Here is a 12955-nt window from a genome sequence, read left to right on the forward strand (position 1 = left end):
CGTTGAAGACTTGCATTTATTTATTTTTGATTTAAAGATTAAATGAAAAACTTATTTATTTCTTGGAAGAACAAATTTTCAAATGAAAAGGATAATGAAGTCGGTTTCCTACTACTATAAAAATAAATCGTCTAGAGTCGATGAGTGAATCTAATTAGCTGATCCGAAATAAATGAAAAATTTATGTTTAGTTAACCAAGAAAAAGTTTTTTTATCAACGTTGTACAAATGTACAACATTTGTAGCATATCTACACAATTTTCGTAGTTCAAGTAGACAAAAGTAGTCGCATATCTGCAACGAAATAAATAAACTATAATTGAAAAGAAATTAAACTTTCATTTGTTTCTACCACGACTCAAATGGATACTTAAATGGATTAAGTCAAATCAAAAGTCTTTCAACCACTTGTCTAACATTGACACTACATCTACTACCTCACTTTAAGAAAAATCTTGAAAATATTCTACTTCGAAGTAAAGGCCGGCTTTTATAAAATCTAAATGAGTGAATCAGTCGGTTTAAATATTTAATGTACGACGGAAATGCACCGTCGTCCTGAAGGCTTCGTAATTAAAACTGCATTTTTTATGTATCCTACCTTAGCTACGTGAGGTTTATTTTATATAGCTGAATAATATATAATGTTACTTTTGTTATTTACTACTTGATAAGGCTAAAAATACTTGTATCGTCACACACTTGTGAAAAAGTCTAGTGGCTTTAGTGCGACTGTTATTGAGTAAACTTGGGATTTTTTTTTATAAATTAAAACAACATATCATCATCTATTTTTGAAGACTACGCAATAGGGACTTGTCATGTTTCGTAACAGATCTTATAGACATACAGTCAACAGTCACCTAGTAAGATCAAACCTGAAATAACTATTTATTCCGTCATGCGAATATGTAAATATTCATGTCCTGAATTCATACCACTGTAAGTCTACCTAACCAGGGGGGCTATCACGTATCTCAGTTGACAACCATTTGAAAGCCACTATGCTGTCCATTGTTTTCTTCTTTAGAAGATAGCGATTAATACGTTACGTCAAAGCAGCAATGTACTGAATAGTGACCATAGATTTGACGTATACTAGCTGTCATCTGAGATACGTGATAAGCCCGCAGGAATGTCATATGTCTATAATAATCAAACTATAACATAGAAAAGTTTGGTACAAAGTACACAGTTTCAAACGAAATATAAAATAGGTTTAAGACTAGCAACTTCATTATTACATACAAAAGAGCAAGACAGATATACAGTCGTATATCTTCATTTCTTTCGCTCACTATTCTTGTAAATTGGTGGCGTAAAACAGGCACTTTAGTGGACGCATCAGTTGACCCCGGATTTAGTGTGTTAGTTTTTATGTTGTTTTATTTTATGGAGCTAAGTTACCAAGATATTTTGGAGTTTCAGATTTGTAGAATTATGTTTGAGAATAAATATAGCTAAAGAATGTTAGTCTTCCGCATCATAGTAATAAAATGTTCAATGTTAATATTTATAAGATTAGGAGGTATCGCAACCTCATTTATTAGGTATCTACTGTTTCGATTGAATCTATCCCATGGGATTTTCTGGACCAATACCATAGAGAGAAGAAATATGATACATTTTTTTTAAATCTATCTTTCTGCATTATAAACCGCCTCCCCGCGGCTTACCCTGGAAGCAGCTAGGTTCGGCAACGCAGAACCACTAAGCAAAACACCTAGCCTCTACCTTCAGATAACAACGTATGTAGTACATTTTGTACAGCAATATACTGAAATTTACTTAATATGGATTTTTTTATTTCGTTAAGAAAATAACAAGGGTGACTGGACTGGACTTTTAGAAGAGAGACATAAAAATGCATTCTAAATAAAATTAAATCTTCAAAATCCATTTCCTAACACTGTACTCTTACAGAATTTAAAACAATGATTTCAATTACAATTCTACATGCAGTGCATTACCGATACACATACGTCTTGTGAAGTGTTCTAAACAAAAGATCTATGCTACAAATATATTGTAGCGTCGACGGGTGCAATTGTTTGAAAACTAAAATGTTTTCCACTTTAAAATGTTTCCTAAGTGAAGATATTTTGCTTATATTGCAGATAATGATAAAGAATTACGTGAAATATAATTTTTAACCTAAAATTATTCGCTAACTACCGAGAATGGGGATAAGTTTTTTATTTTAGCTAATTTCAAAGCTAAAGTTTAAAGCCATATAGGGTAATACGAACGACAATCGAATCAGTTACAGAGTCGCCATGCGTACATTCCCAAAAAAAAAACTAAGCAGTGTCCCTAAGATATGCCCAGAACTATAAGGTATACAATTGATTAATGACGAGTTAATAGTACTGATAGTTTGTGACCTCACTTATCTTAAATTCTCAAAACCGTTACTTGGGACCAAATAGGTCTATCCAATCCAATAAGTTAAAATAAGGTCAGGTACAGTAAGGTACTTTTATGCGATCAGATATTTACATAATCCATTAAATATGGGCGTAACACGGCCATGGTTACCCTACAACCTCCCCAATACACCCAAACGAGTATCCACCCTACATCGGAAGCAGATCCATGAATTTTTTACACCCTATCCCTGATTGGGTGCAAAAAATAATTAAGTCTACCCAGCAAAAAGAAATGTGAGTAATAAATAGATTTCCCGTAAGGGGAGGAATATGGGGCGAAAAAAAAAATCAAAGAATTAATAAGAGCTTTTTCAAAATAGCTGATTTAAACAGATAACAAAAGTTCGCTTTTTATATACATAACTAAGGTATGGTTTAAATTTCGTTAAGCGCAGACAATTTTTTATTTCCTATGCTCTATGTTAAATAATCAAAATTTACATAACTCAAAGGGGACTGACTGACATAGTGATCAATCAAAGCACAGCCCAAACCACTGGACAATTTGATGAAATTTGGCATGCAGGTAGATGTTATGACATGGGTATCCGCTAAGAAAGAAAATTCTGTTCTAAGCCACAAACCACGGACGAAGTCGAGGGCAAACGCTAGGCATAAATAAAATTACGTGAAAGTAGTTCTACGCGAGAAGTACCAGGTCAGAATATACACACACGCCTTAAGTTAAAATTTTTGCTAAAATCTTTCTAAAAATAAGCCTCCACCTCAAATATCCATAACCTAAATCTATCAATAAAGAGAAACCAACGGGTAAAGGTATACCGCAGCGCAATAAGTACAAAACTGGAGCCCGTGACCGAGTCATCCGGTACAGATCAATATTACATGGCAGGTGTGACAAAGTACTTCCCACGAGGAATTAGATTGAACTGGAAGTGATATAGATTCTTGTAAGATTAATCTATAAAAGTATGTTCGAAAATAATATACACTTTTTTATTTTAAAACCAGTGCCTAGCGGCTGGTTTAGGGTCTTCTTTCAGAATTAAAAGGGTTTGACCTGAAGCGCGAAATGTTTAGAAGCACTTGGGAGTTTAACATATTATTACTAAATAAAATAAATTCACTCTCTGTATCATTGATTATTGGCAGGATTTGACCTAAATTAATGAATGATTTGTTTTTATTTCAAGACTTTTTTCTTGACTTGACTCTTACTTCGACTTGAAACTTAATTATTTTTAGTTTTATATGTAATCAAATAACACGTTACTGTTTGGATATAATACATAATTGTTATGTATATTTTACAGTATTTGAAAAAAAAAACAATACTTTTAAAGTTATCGTTACGGTTTTTTTAATATTCCACAATATCATTGTTTCATTTATTTAAAAATAACAAGTAATATGTCAAATATTACATCAAGATCTATGTAAAATATTAAATAAAATAAGATATTAAATTAAAATAAAAATATAAACCCATCTCAGTTTTTGCAAACCACTTCAGCCATTTATTTCTAACCTCAATTCTTTGCCAGTCACGTATTGAATAATTTAGTGCTATACCACATTTGAATTTTTAAATGACCTTTCAATCTAATTCAAATATAAAATGCATGAGGTCATTTTAGATAACTATAGTCTATCTCAAAACTAATTTCATATTCATAAGAATTATTCACAAAAAAACCGGTCGAAAAGTAATATTAATCCTAAACTTCATATTTTTCAGATTTGGAGGAGTTAAAAAATACCGCACAGGAAGCACCAACTTACAAACAATAAAGTAAAAATTAAAACACCCAATAAAAATGTAATTAACACAAAAATGATACAAATCACTCGAAAACCCCTTAATTTTTTGAAGTCGGTTAAAAAGAGACAAAAACATTTCTGTCCATCAAAGTATAATAAAAATACAAGATATTATATTCTTATGTTTAAGAAAAACAAAACATTAATAATATTTCCTCACAATATTTTTAAATTTCATAAACAAGAAGCCATTTCCAGCGAAACTTATATCGTTTAAATCGCGAATACAATCCTACTGCCCCAATAAACTTGTGCGAAGGAAATTGAGATTTATTTGTACACAATAGAGCACAAAATGCATTGTACAATACACAATTATTATCCAAGATTTATCCGATGAAAGGAAACGATTATTTATTGTTGTTTTTCATTTTTTCTTAATTAATCTTTAGCGGAGGTTTGAAATGGACCTTGAAAGGATATATATTTATACTTAACAATATATTTCTAGTTCAGTTGACATTTAGAACGGAAAATTGCACGTGTTTTGATCATAATATAGCTGCTAGTCGAATAGGTATATTTTCACAAGATTTGAGAAACATAGGAACACAATTTGTCTACTAGCGATTTAGGGTTTAGTGGTGGAAGGGTCCAAGGCCTTTTAACCTGTGCTGAAATGTCAAGAAAAAATCAAGGTAATTATTCTCATTAGGCATGTTTCATGCATTTTCTTATATCGTCCACCCAGCATGCTACTATTACCAAAGGATTTAAAATTTGGAAATTGAATTATAAAACTTACAACGGCAGACGAAATTTCCAATTTTATTCACCAAACTTATGTAAGGCTTCATAAAAAAAATGGTGTCGATTTCATTCCAGTGCTCTTTGTGGCTCTGTTCCGATTTTAATATTTTCACTATAGTTTAAAAAAATGAAAAGCTTCCATATTGATTTCTATTGCTTTTGTTCACTCTTTGAATTTGGGTCAGTGATTGTAGAGCATTTCTTTAAAACATTTCCTGACTTCTCAATTGATGGGGGAGTTTTGCAAGCGATATAAAACCGCTGGAATTGAATTGAGTTGAACTTTTGACTTACACATACTTTTGCTTGTCTTGCAACTTTGTGAAAAACAGGTTCAATTTTCGGTTTCGACATTTGTGTGAATTATATGGATCTTAATCACAATTTGGTAGATCAAAGTATGTACCTTGTGTTTTATCACTAATCCTACCCGTTTTTAGACTGCTTGATGTCATTATTTAACCACGAAATGACAAAAAAAGAGCACCGGTAAATGAGCTACGTTGCTCAGATGACTGTTGGCTGCAGTCTTTAGAGGGCAGTGGACGACATAAACGGCCGCTTTAAATTACAACAATTTCAAGAATCGACATTATCATCGCTTGAAACAGCAAAGCTTAAGCAGACATTTTATAGATGGCTAGCTCCTTCGTGTAATTTAAGAAGAGCATACACGTGTTTTGGAGATTTCGTAAGAAGTCGGTCCCGGCTGTCGTCAATTGAGATAATAGTCGTTAAGTTCTGAATAGGTTTGACACTAGGTTGACCACGATCTGCAGCCACACCCGTAGTTTTAGGAGCTATACATTTAAGCGTAACTTAGAAACAAATAAAGCACGAACTGCTCAAGAAATTATGTAAAACATAATTATTTTTTTACTAACATCGACTTAATTACTTCGTTAATTAAATAAAAATATCGTTATAAGAACTAACTATAAAGTAAAAGACTTTTATGTTAAATTCAATTACTTACATTTCGCTGTACGTGTTAATTTATTCTGCGATAAAGATTTATTCGTACCTGAAAATAAAAAGAAAACATGATTTAGATTTATATTTAATTTGAACAATTTTAATGAATTGGAGCATTCGATTCAATTACTAAGATTGTTGTTTTACTTTTAATGTGATGAATATTGTGGGTTTGATTCCCGTGCAGTTGAATAATAATTAATCGTTAACAAAAGTTTTATTTTGAAATCGTAAATTGTGTTTGTATATTCATTTCTGATAATACGATGATTGATTCAACAGCACGAAGGTTCGCTTTCTACAAATTACAAATAATTAATGTCTTCGACAGTAGTAACGATTTTTTATCATATGCTTGTACACGTCTTGGTCTCAACTCAAATTTGAATGATCCAGCAGTTGGACACAACAAAAAGGGAAAAAATGTCTTAGCCTTTACAAACTTTAGTTTAGTTTTTGCCTTTTATTTTAACACATCTTCATTTATATATCAACACGCAACAAGACACAAAGACACGAAAAACATGCCAAATTAATATCAGGGAGTCGAACCCTCGTCAGTGCACAATAGGCAATCGAACATGTCAGTAGCTATGAGCTAGTGATGTTATTGTGACGTCGTTATGTCCGGTTACCATTTGTAGGGTTATAGGGGGACTGGAGGGGGGGTTAGAATAACAGTAAAAAAGGTTATGTGTTTTATTGGTTGTTTTTGTGTTTTAAGCGCATATTTTTTGGCCTCTGGTTTAATTTCATGTGGTACTATCCGTTGGGCACTGGTCTAACATTGCTCTGAGTTCGATTCCCCGGCAAGTTGTATAAAAAAAAGTCTCAACTCTGAGGTACTTTTTTCATGACGGGTTATTGCCAGTATTTTACTGCTTCGTTTGTACTGAAGCTTCAGAAACCTATTTAGAGTATAATGTTTTTAAAGCAAAAAATTGAAAAAGTCTGTCGGAGTTTTGATGGTCACACAAGGTCACCCAAAGCATTTTTACTCATGTTTCTTCTCCGTAGTGTCCTAAGCCGATAGTTAAATTTGAGATATCATTATCGTATGAATTACTACTCTCCCGACCAAAACTACTTAACTTGTAATCCCAACCAAAAATGTTCTACAGAAATTTTCAAGCAGAGCTGTTAAATGAAAAGCAAAAAGGTATAGGCAGGCTATAGAAATAAGAGCCAGGTCAAGTTGACAAATAGAGCGGCTGCTTTACAAAACGTTATTTTTAGTACTCTCTTTAAGGTTGTATTTTTAGAATGAATATTTTAAGAGGTTTTAATGCTTGTGGTAATATTGAAGTAGGGTCTGAATTGATATTGAACAGGTAATTTTAGTTTTAGTGTTTAATTGATATTGAGTGGTTGTTAATTTTGTAACAAAAATTAAAATAATCCGTTATCGAATATGGTTTCTTGTCTTTCTCTGTGTGTGAATTGAATGATTGCTGGATTATGCTTTTATGAATAATTTTATAGGATTTTGTTACTGATCTGGCTTCTTAAACGCGATTCGCACTTAATTAATATAAAGACTGCCTAATAAATTTAAAAAAATGCAAGTATGAACAGCTATAAGTACTTAAGAACAAATAAAACAAATTGAATAACAGTTATCACAAAAACAAACAATCAGAAACTATCTATTTCTTCAAGAAATCTAAGAAAACCATCAATCATATAAGGTTGTATCCACAAAGCAGTATCATTTAATAAGATGGGGCGTGTCGAACGCGAGCCGTGGGCCGATGTATCATCATTGATGACGTCATTTGTCTCACTGACCCGTCCGTGTACGCTGAGGGAATGCATAGGCGGAAGAAATATTGTAAGGGAGGAGAGACGAGCGGGTGTTTGAGGAAGTTTCTTTAAAGCAGGTATTTTTTGTTACAAAAGATTAAATATGAAGTTTTACGCAAAAAACGCAATCTAGCAGTAAAGTTAGGTAGGTCTTTCATAAAGAACAAAGTCGAACATGACATAAGACTTAATGCAAATAAGGTACCTACAGATATTTATCAATGTCTATTCCATTTATGACCGGTTTGCACTGTATAATACCAAGTACGTTAGCGTTAAATGAATACAAAAAAAAATACGATAACAATATATACCCGCAAAGTGTAGCTTACTCTATTTTTACATTGATCTATTGTGAGCCGGTTGTTAAGCTGATCTTCGATCATTTACCTAGTAGCGCTTGGTCGGTAAACAATCAGAGGTTTAAACAAAGGAGAATGGGCACTCTTGGGCGGTCGGCGGCCATTAATGAAAATAGTGTCAAATTAAAGTAATGATAACTAGGAACAACTTTTACTAAGAACGTTTCGCTGCAATCGTTTCAGAAAACAATATATTGACATGTAAATATAATGGAATTTCATAGAACAAATACAATTTTTTCGTGTCTGTAATGCATTTAATGTTGTGTAATAACGTTACATCTTATTATAACGATTGCAATGCCATCAAAATGAACAATAATCGTAACTCGTATCTATCTATCATATGGTTCACCTAGTTTCAAAGTTGTTCAAGCCGCCCGAATGTTATCTTAGTTGACAACAACCGGGACCGACTTTTTACGTGCCCTCGGAAGCACGGAGAAGCTCAGTTCAAATACCACAATGCGGTCACCCATCTATAGAATGACCGCGCCAACGGTTGCTTAACCAACAGATTGTTTACCGACCAGTGAGCGCAACTGGCTATGAACGCCTCGTTTTTAAGCTGAGAATTCAAGACAGATAAGTCGTCTCAGTGAATATATTATAGAAGAGCAAGATGTTTACTTGTTACGATATTTATATATTTACATGTTATGATTGTTCGAATATTAATAATGTCTACATTTGTATGCAATAATATAAATAGTACTTTTTATTTAATCTCCGAATATAAGCCAAAAATATGTTTTTATACTATTAAAAGTGCTCAAAAACAAAAATGTATTTTGTTCGTCATATAAGTGCGTCGCGGCAATAAAACTTCTACACGGTAATTATAGGACTAAACTACATTAAAAAAACATTAAATCAAGTTTGGCCGCGGATCGCCCAGGCTCCATACTATTTTGCCCATTCTCCTTTAGCGCGGGTATTCTTGGCATATATTAGCACATCGTCTTACGCTATTATCTCATCCCTTACACCATACATAACTGGTCACGTAACCGATATTTATGGTAGACTGGTCCTCGCTTGTCCTCCATTTTCATAAGTAAATCACAACAAGTTGGAAGTGTGCCGTATTTTCTTAAGGCATACCCTATCGATCCCTATGGTACGGAGATACATGTCTTGCAACAACGGAAGATACCTTTCAAAGGAATGTAATGTAACATGCAATGCAACAATATTTTTCAAATGTAGTTTTTTTAGTAAAAGCGAGCGGCAAAAGTTTTGCGCCGAACAATTAGTATTGCCGTGGTCGTTTATAGCACACTAGCTGTGCCTACAACTTCGTTCGCCAGGATGTCGGAAAACTAATAGCCAAACTAAATAGCCTACGTTTGATCTTAGGTCTTGAGTGCGTTACAACAAACACACTCCCATCACAACAGGTTTTACCTAATGCGACAGAGTGATACAGACTTACTTGCCACTGCTTTTTTTCAGAAGATAACTCCTGCACTAAGAATTGCTTTTGTGTCGCCGGGGCTTTTACAAAGAAACAAACAATGGTCACAAAGTACAACCAGACCCGAAACAACTATTTGTTGGTTTCTCTATTTCTACTCTCGATGTACTGGTGGCATGGTGACTACCTTAACCGCTGCGCCATATATTTTAATAATAGCTGAACAAAATCTATTGAATGTTGCATCGCATGTTACAACACATCAATATGTACGGCTCATTCCGTCCATACATGGTTTTCTGTTCATTTTCCTTATTAAGATTTCAGGGGTATTGCCAGGATATTGGTGGGCATTTTCTTTGGTTCCGGGATGAAGGAATTGGGCGTGTTGATGGATGATTGAATGGTTAATGGTGTGATGTGGGAATGTGTGTTTATCTTATGAGACGTATTTATTAGTTCACGTTGTGAGAGAAAAATTCTCTTTTGTGGTTTTTTTTTGTTTATCTGTTCTGAGGTTTGTGGTTCGATTTTAAAATCTATTTCGGTTATTATTAACCAGTATAATAATATTATGATGTTTATTAGTTCAAGAATAGTTTATGCCACCAAAAACATTCTGTAAAAACCTCAAGTCTCGCAGCTCAGTCTTTCTGGCGTAAAAAGTGGTGAGATCTATATAATACCAAGTCGATTAATCTATTTCGTCTCTACTTAAAGGACCTGCTGTCTTAAGTTATAACATATGTTATTATCACGCCAGTATTAAAAATATTTTACGTTTAAAACAAATAGATCGACCTGGCCATCGCATGATTTGTATGTATTACACTACACAGCACGACGAGAAGTTAAATGCTCCCGAAATTTTAATGGCGAATTTGTGTTTTCATGCGATGACCAAGTCGATCTATTTGTTTTAAACGTAAAATATTTTTAATACTGGCGTGATAATAACATATGTTATAACTTAAGACAGCAGGTCCTTTAAGTAGAGACGAAATAGATTAATCGACTTGGTATTATATAGATCTCACCACTTTTTACGCCAGAAAGACTGAGCTGCGAGACTTGAGGTTTTTACAGAATGTTTTTGGTGGCATCTCACTTCTTTTTGTAGAACGAACATAAGTCCAATTTGTATGGAAATACGTTTTTTCTTATAATTCAACATATTTTCCTATGGGAATGTCGTTTAGTTTCATGGGCTAAACACCCTTAGCCACCCTATATCCCGTCCCGTTATGCCTCATATAGTAGGTACCTATCTACACCTATTATTTATTATTTTCTACAGTAATAATGATTCATTAACTGCAAATGTAACTTTGTATAATCTTATACATTTATAAGAGATTAGAAAGTTATTGTTGCAGTTAGTGTATTTAAAAAACTAAACCGAAAATAGAATCGAATTTTTAATCTCGAGTAAATATTTCAAGCCAGACTCGACAATAGATACTCAATCTTTTTTAAATTAATCAAACTTGTTTTTAAATTAATAAATTTATCTATAAATATATAAAACTCAAAGGTGTTTGACTGACCAAGATTTTAGACCGATCGGGCTGAGACTTTGCATGCAAAGAGCTACAATGACGTTAGTATCCCCTAAGAAAGGATTTTAATAGATTTCATCCCTCAAGGGATAAAATAGGGAATGAAAATTTGTATAGAACTTTGTAAATTTTGAACCGATTGGACTGAGTCTCGCATGCATAAAGCTACTATGACGTAGGTGTCCGCAAAGAAAGGATTTTAACAAATTTCACCTTTAAGGGGATAAAATAGGTGTGAAAGTTGTAGAAATCTTTTAGGATTTTCGACTGATTGAACTGAAATTAATCTAGATCCCCACATAGGATACTTTTAACTACGGCAAAACCTTTTGACTCCGACAAAGTCGCGGGTGGAATATAGTAATATACTTATTATTAGTGTTCTTTCTTTCATCGTGGTATTTTCGACCAATTTGGTATATTTATTTTTTAGATTTTGGTACTTAAAGAGATGTCCAATCGTGTGATTTTCGTAATCTTTACATAATACATACAAGGGACACGAGAAGGGTCTGTTCAACCCAGGCAACTGAACAACCTTTCTCTAGGAACATAAGTCCAATTTGTATGGAAACACGTTTTTTTCCATAATTCAACATCTTTTCCTATGAATGTTGTTCAGTTTCATGGGCTAAACACCCTTAAGTTATGCCTCATATAGTAGGTACCCATCTAGACCTATTATTATTATTATTTTCTATTACTACAGTGATAATGATTTGCTAACTGCAAATGTAACCTTGTAATCCTATACATTTATATCGGATTACAAAGTTATTTATGCAGTTAATGTATTTAGAAAACTGGACCGAAATTAGAAAATATTTGAATTTTCCCATGATTAAGACACTAAACCCTATTTGTATTCTAAATTTGAAGCTTCTATGTCTGCTAGAAGTACCTTATACTTTTGATGATCGGTGAGTCAGTGAGTCAGTGAGTCAGTGAATCAGTGAGTGACAAAATTCAGAAACTTTAACAAGTTGTTATTCTTAAACTACTGGTTCAAATTGACTGAAATTTTAAATATACCGTGTTTATACAATGACTGATTAGTTGCTGCAAATTCAGGCTTCTTGTTTTATCCACAACGAAATTATAGGGGTGTCAAAAATAGCCCGAATTGCTTCGAGAAAAGGATGGTACGGCCGTGCCGCTTTTTTTTGCTCGACTTGCGGGGGCACTTCCGTGCCCCCAGATACCTATGACTGTTCACACAGACACTTGATTTGACAGCGTTCTTGGTTTCGTTTTTTGGTAATCATGAATGCAAACTCATTTCTTAATCCATCAATATCCTACTGCTGGGCAAAAGTCTCCTCTCGTACAAAGGTGTCTTAAGTTAAGGCTTTATGAACACCATGGCCTAACGAAATGCGAGTTGGACCTCTTACTTATCTTACTATAATCCTCAAAGTAAACATAAGTACATAAATAAGTTAGAAGCTAATTTTCCAAAATTTGAAGCCGGATTTTCAAGCCAGCACAACTATTTAAAGCATAATATTAACAAATTATCATGCACATAGTAAAGTGCTCTAACTACATGAAACCTAACAGCCCGTCCCACACTTTTGAGTGCTACGGAACGTTATACTAATGTAGTAATTACTTCACGACAAATTATTATATGGTGACCGAGTGTAAATATATGTAGGAAAAGGCACATATTTGCACTTTTGGTAGATGTATGTCGCAACTAATCTTGTGAAGCGGCTTCATTCACAAATCTAGCATGATAAGTATATGGTTGAGGTTTAATAAGTAATTAAAGCTATTTATGTTTAACTAACAGAAAATTCTTCATTATTTTTTTTTTCTTTGCATAATGTAGTCAACTTAGGTCTTTTAATCTTTCAAGCCAGCTAAGGACTTAGA

General features: G+C 33.4%; 1 protein-coding gene across 2 annotated transcripts in view; it reads right to left on the reverse strand.

Moving 5' to 3' along the window:
• The window catches only part of LOC142984269 (synaptogenesis protein syg-2-like), a 434810-nt gene that overhangs the window by 267531 nt on the left and 154324 nt on the right, over positions 1–12955 (reverse strand). The window lies entirely within an intron of this gene.

Source organism: Anticarsia gemmatalis, chromosome 26, assembly GCF_050436995.1.
Source record: "Anticarsia gemmatalis isolate Benzon Research Colony breed Stoneville strain chromosome 26, ilAntGemm2 primary, whole genome shotgun sequence".
NCBI classification, from domain to species: domain Eukaryota; kingdom Metazoa; phylum Arthropoda; class Insecta; order Lepidoptera; family Erebidae; genus Anticarsia; species Anticarsia gemmatalis.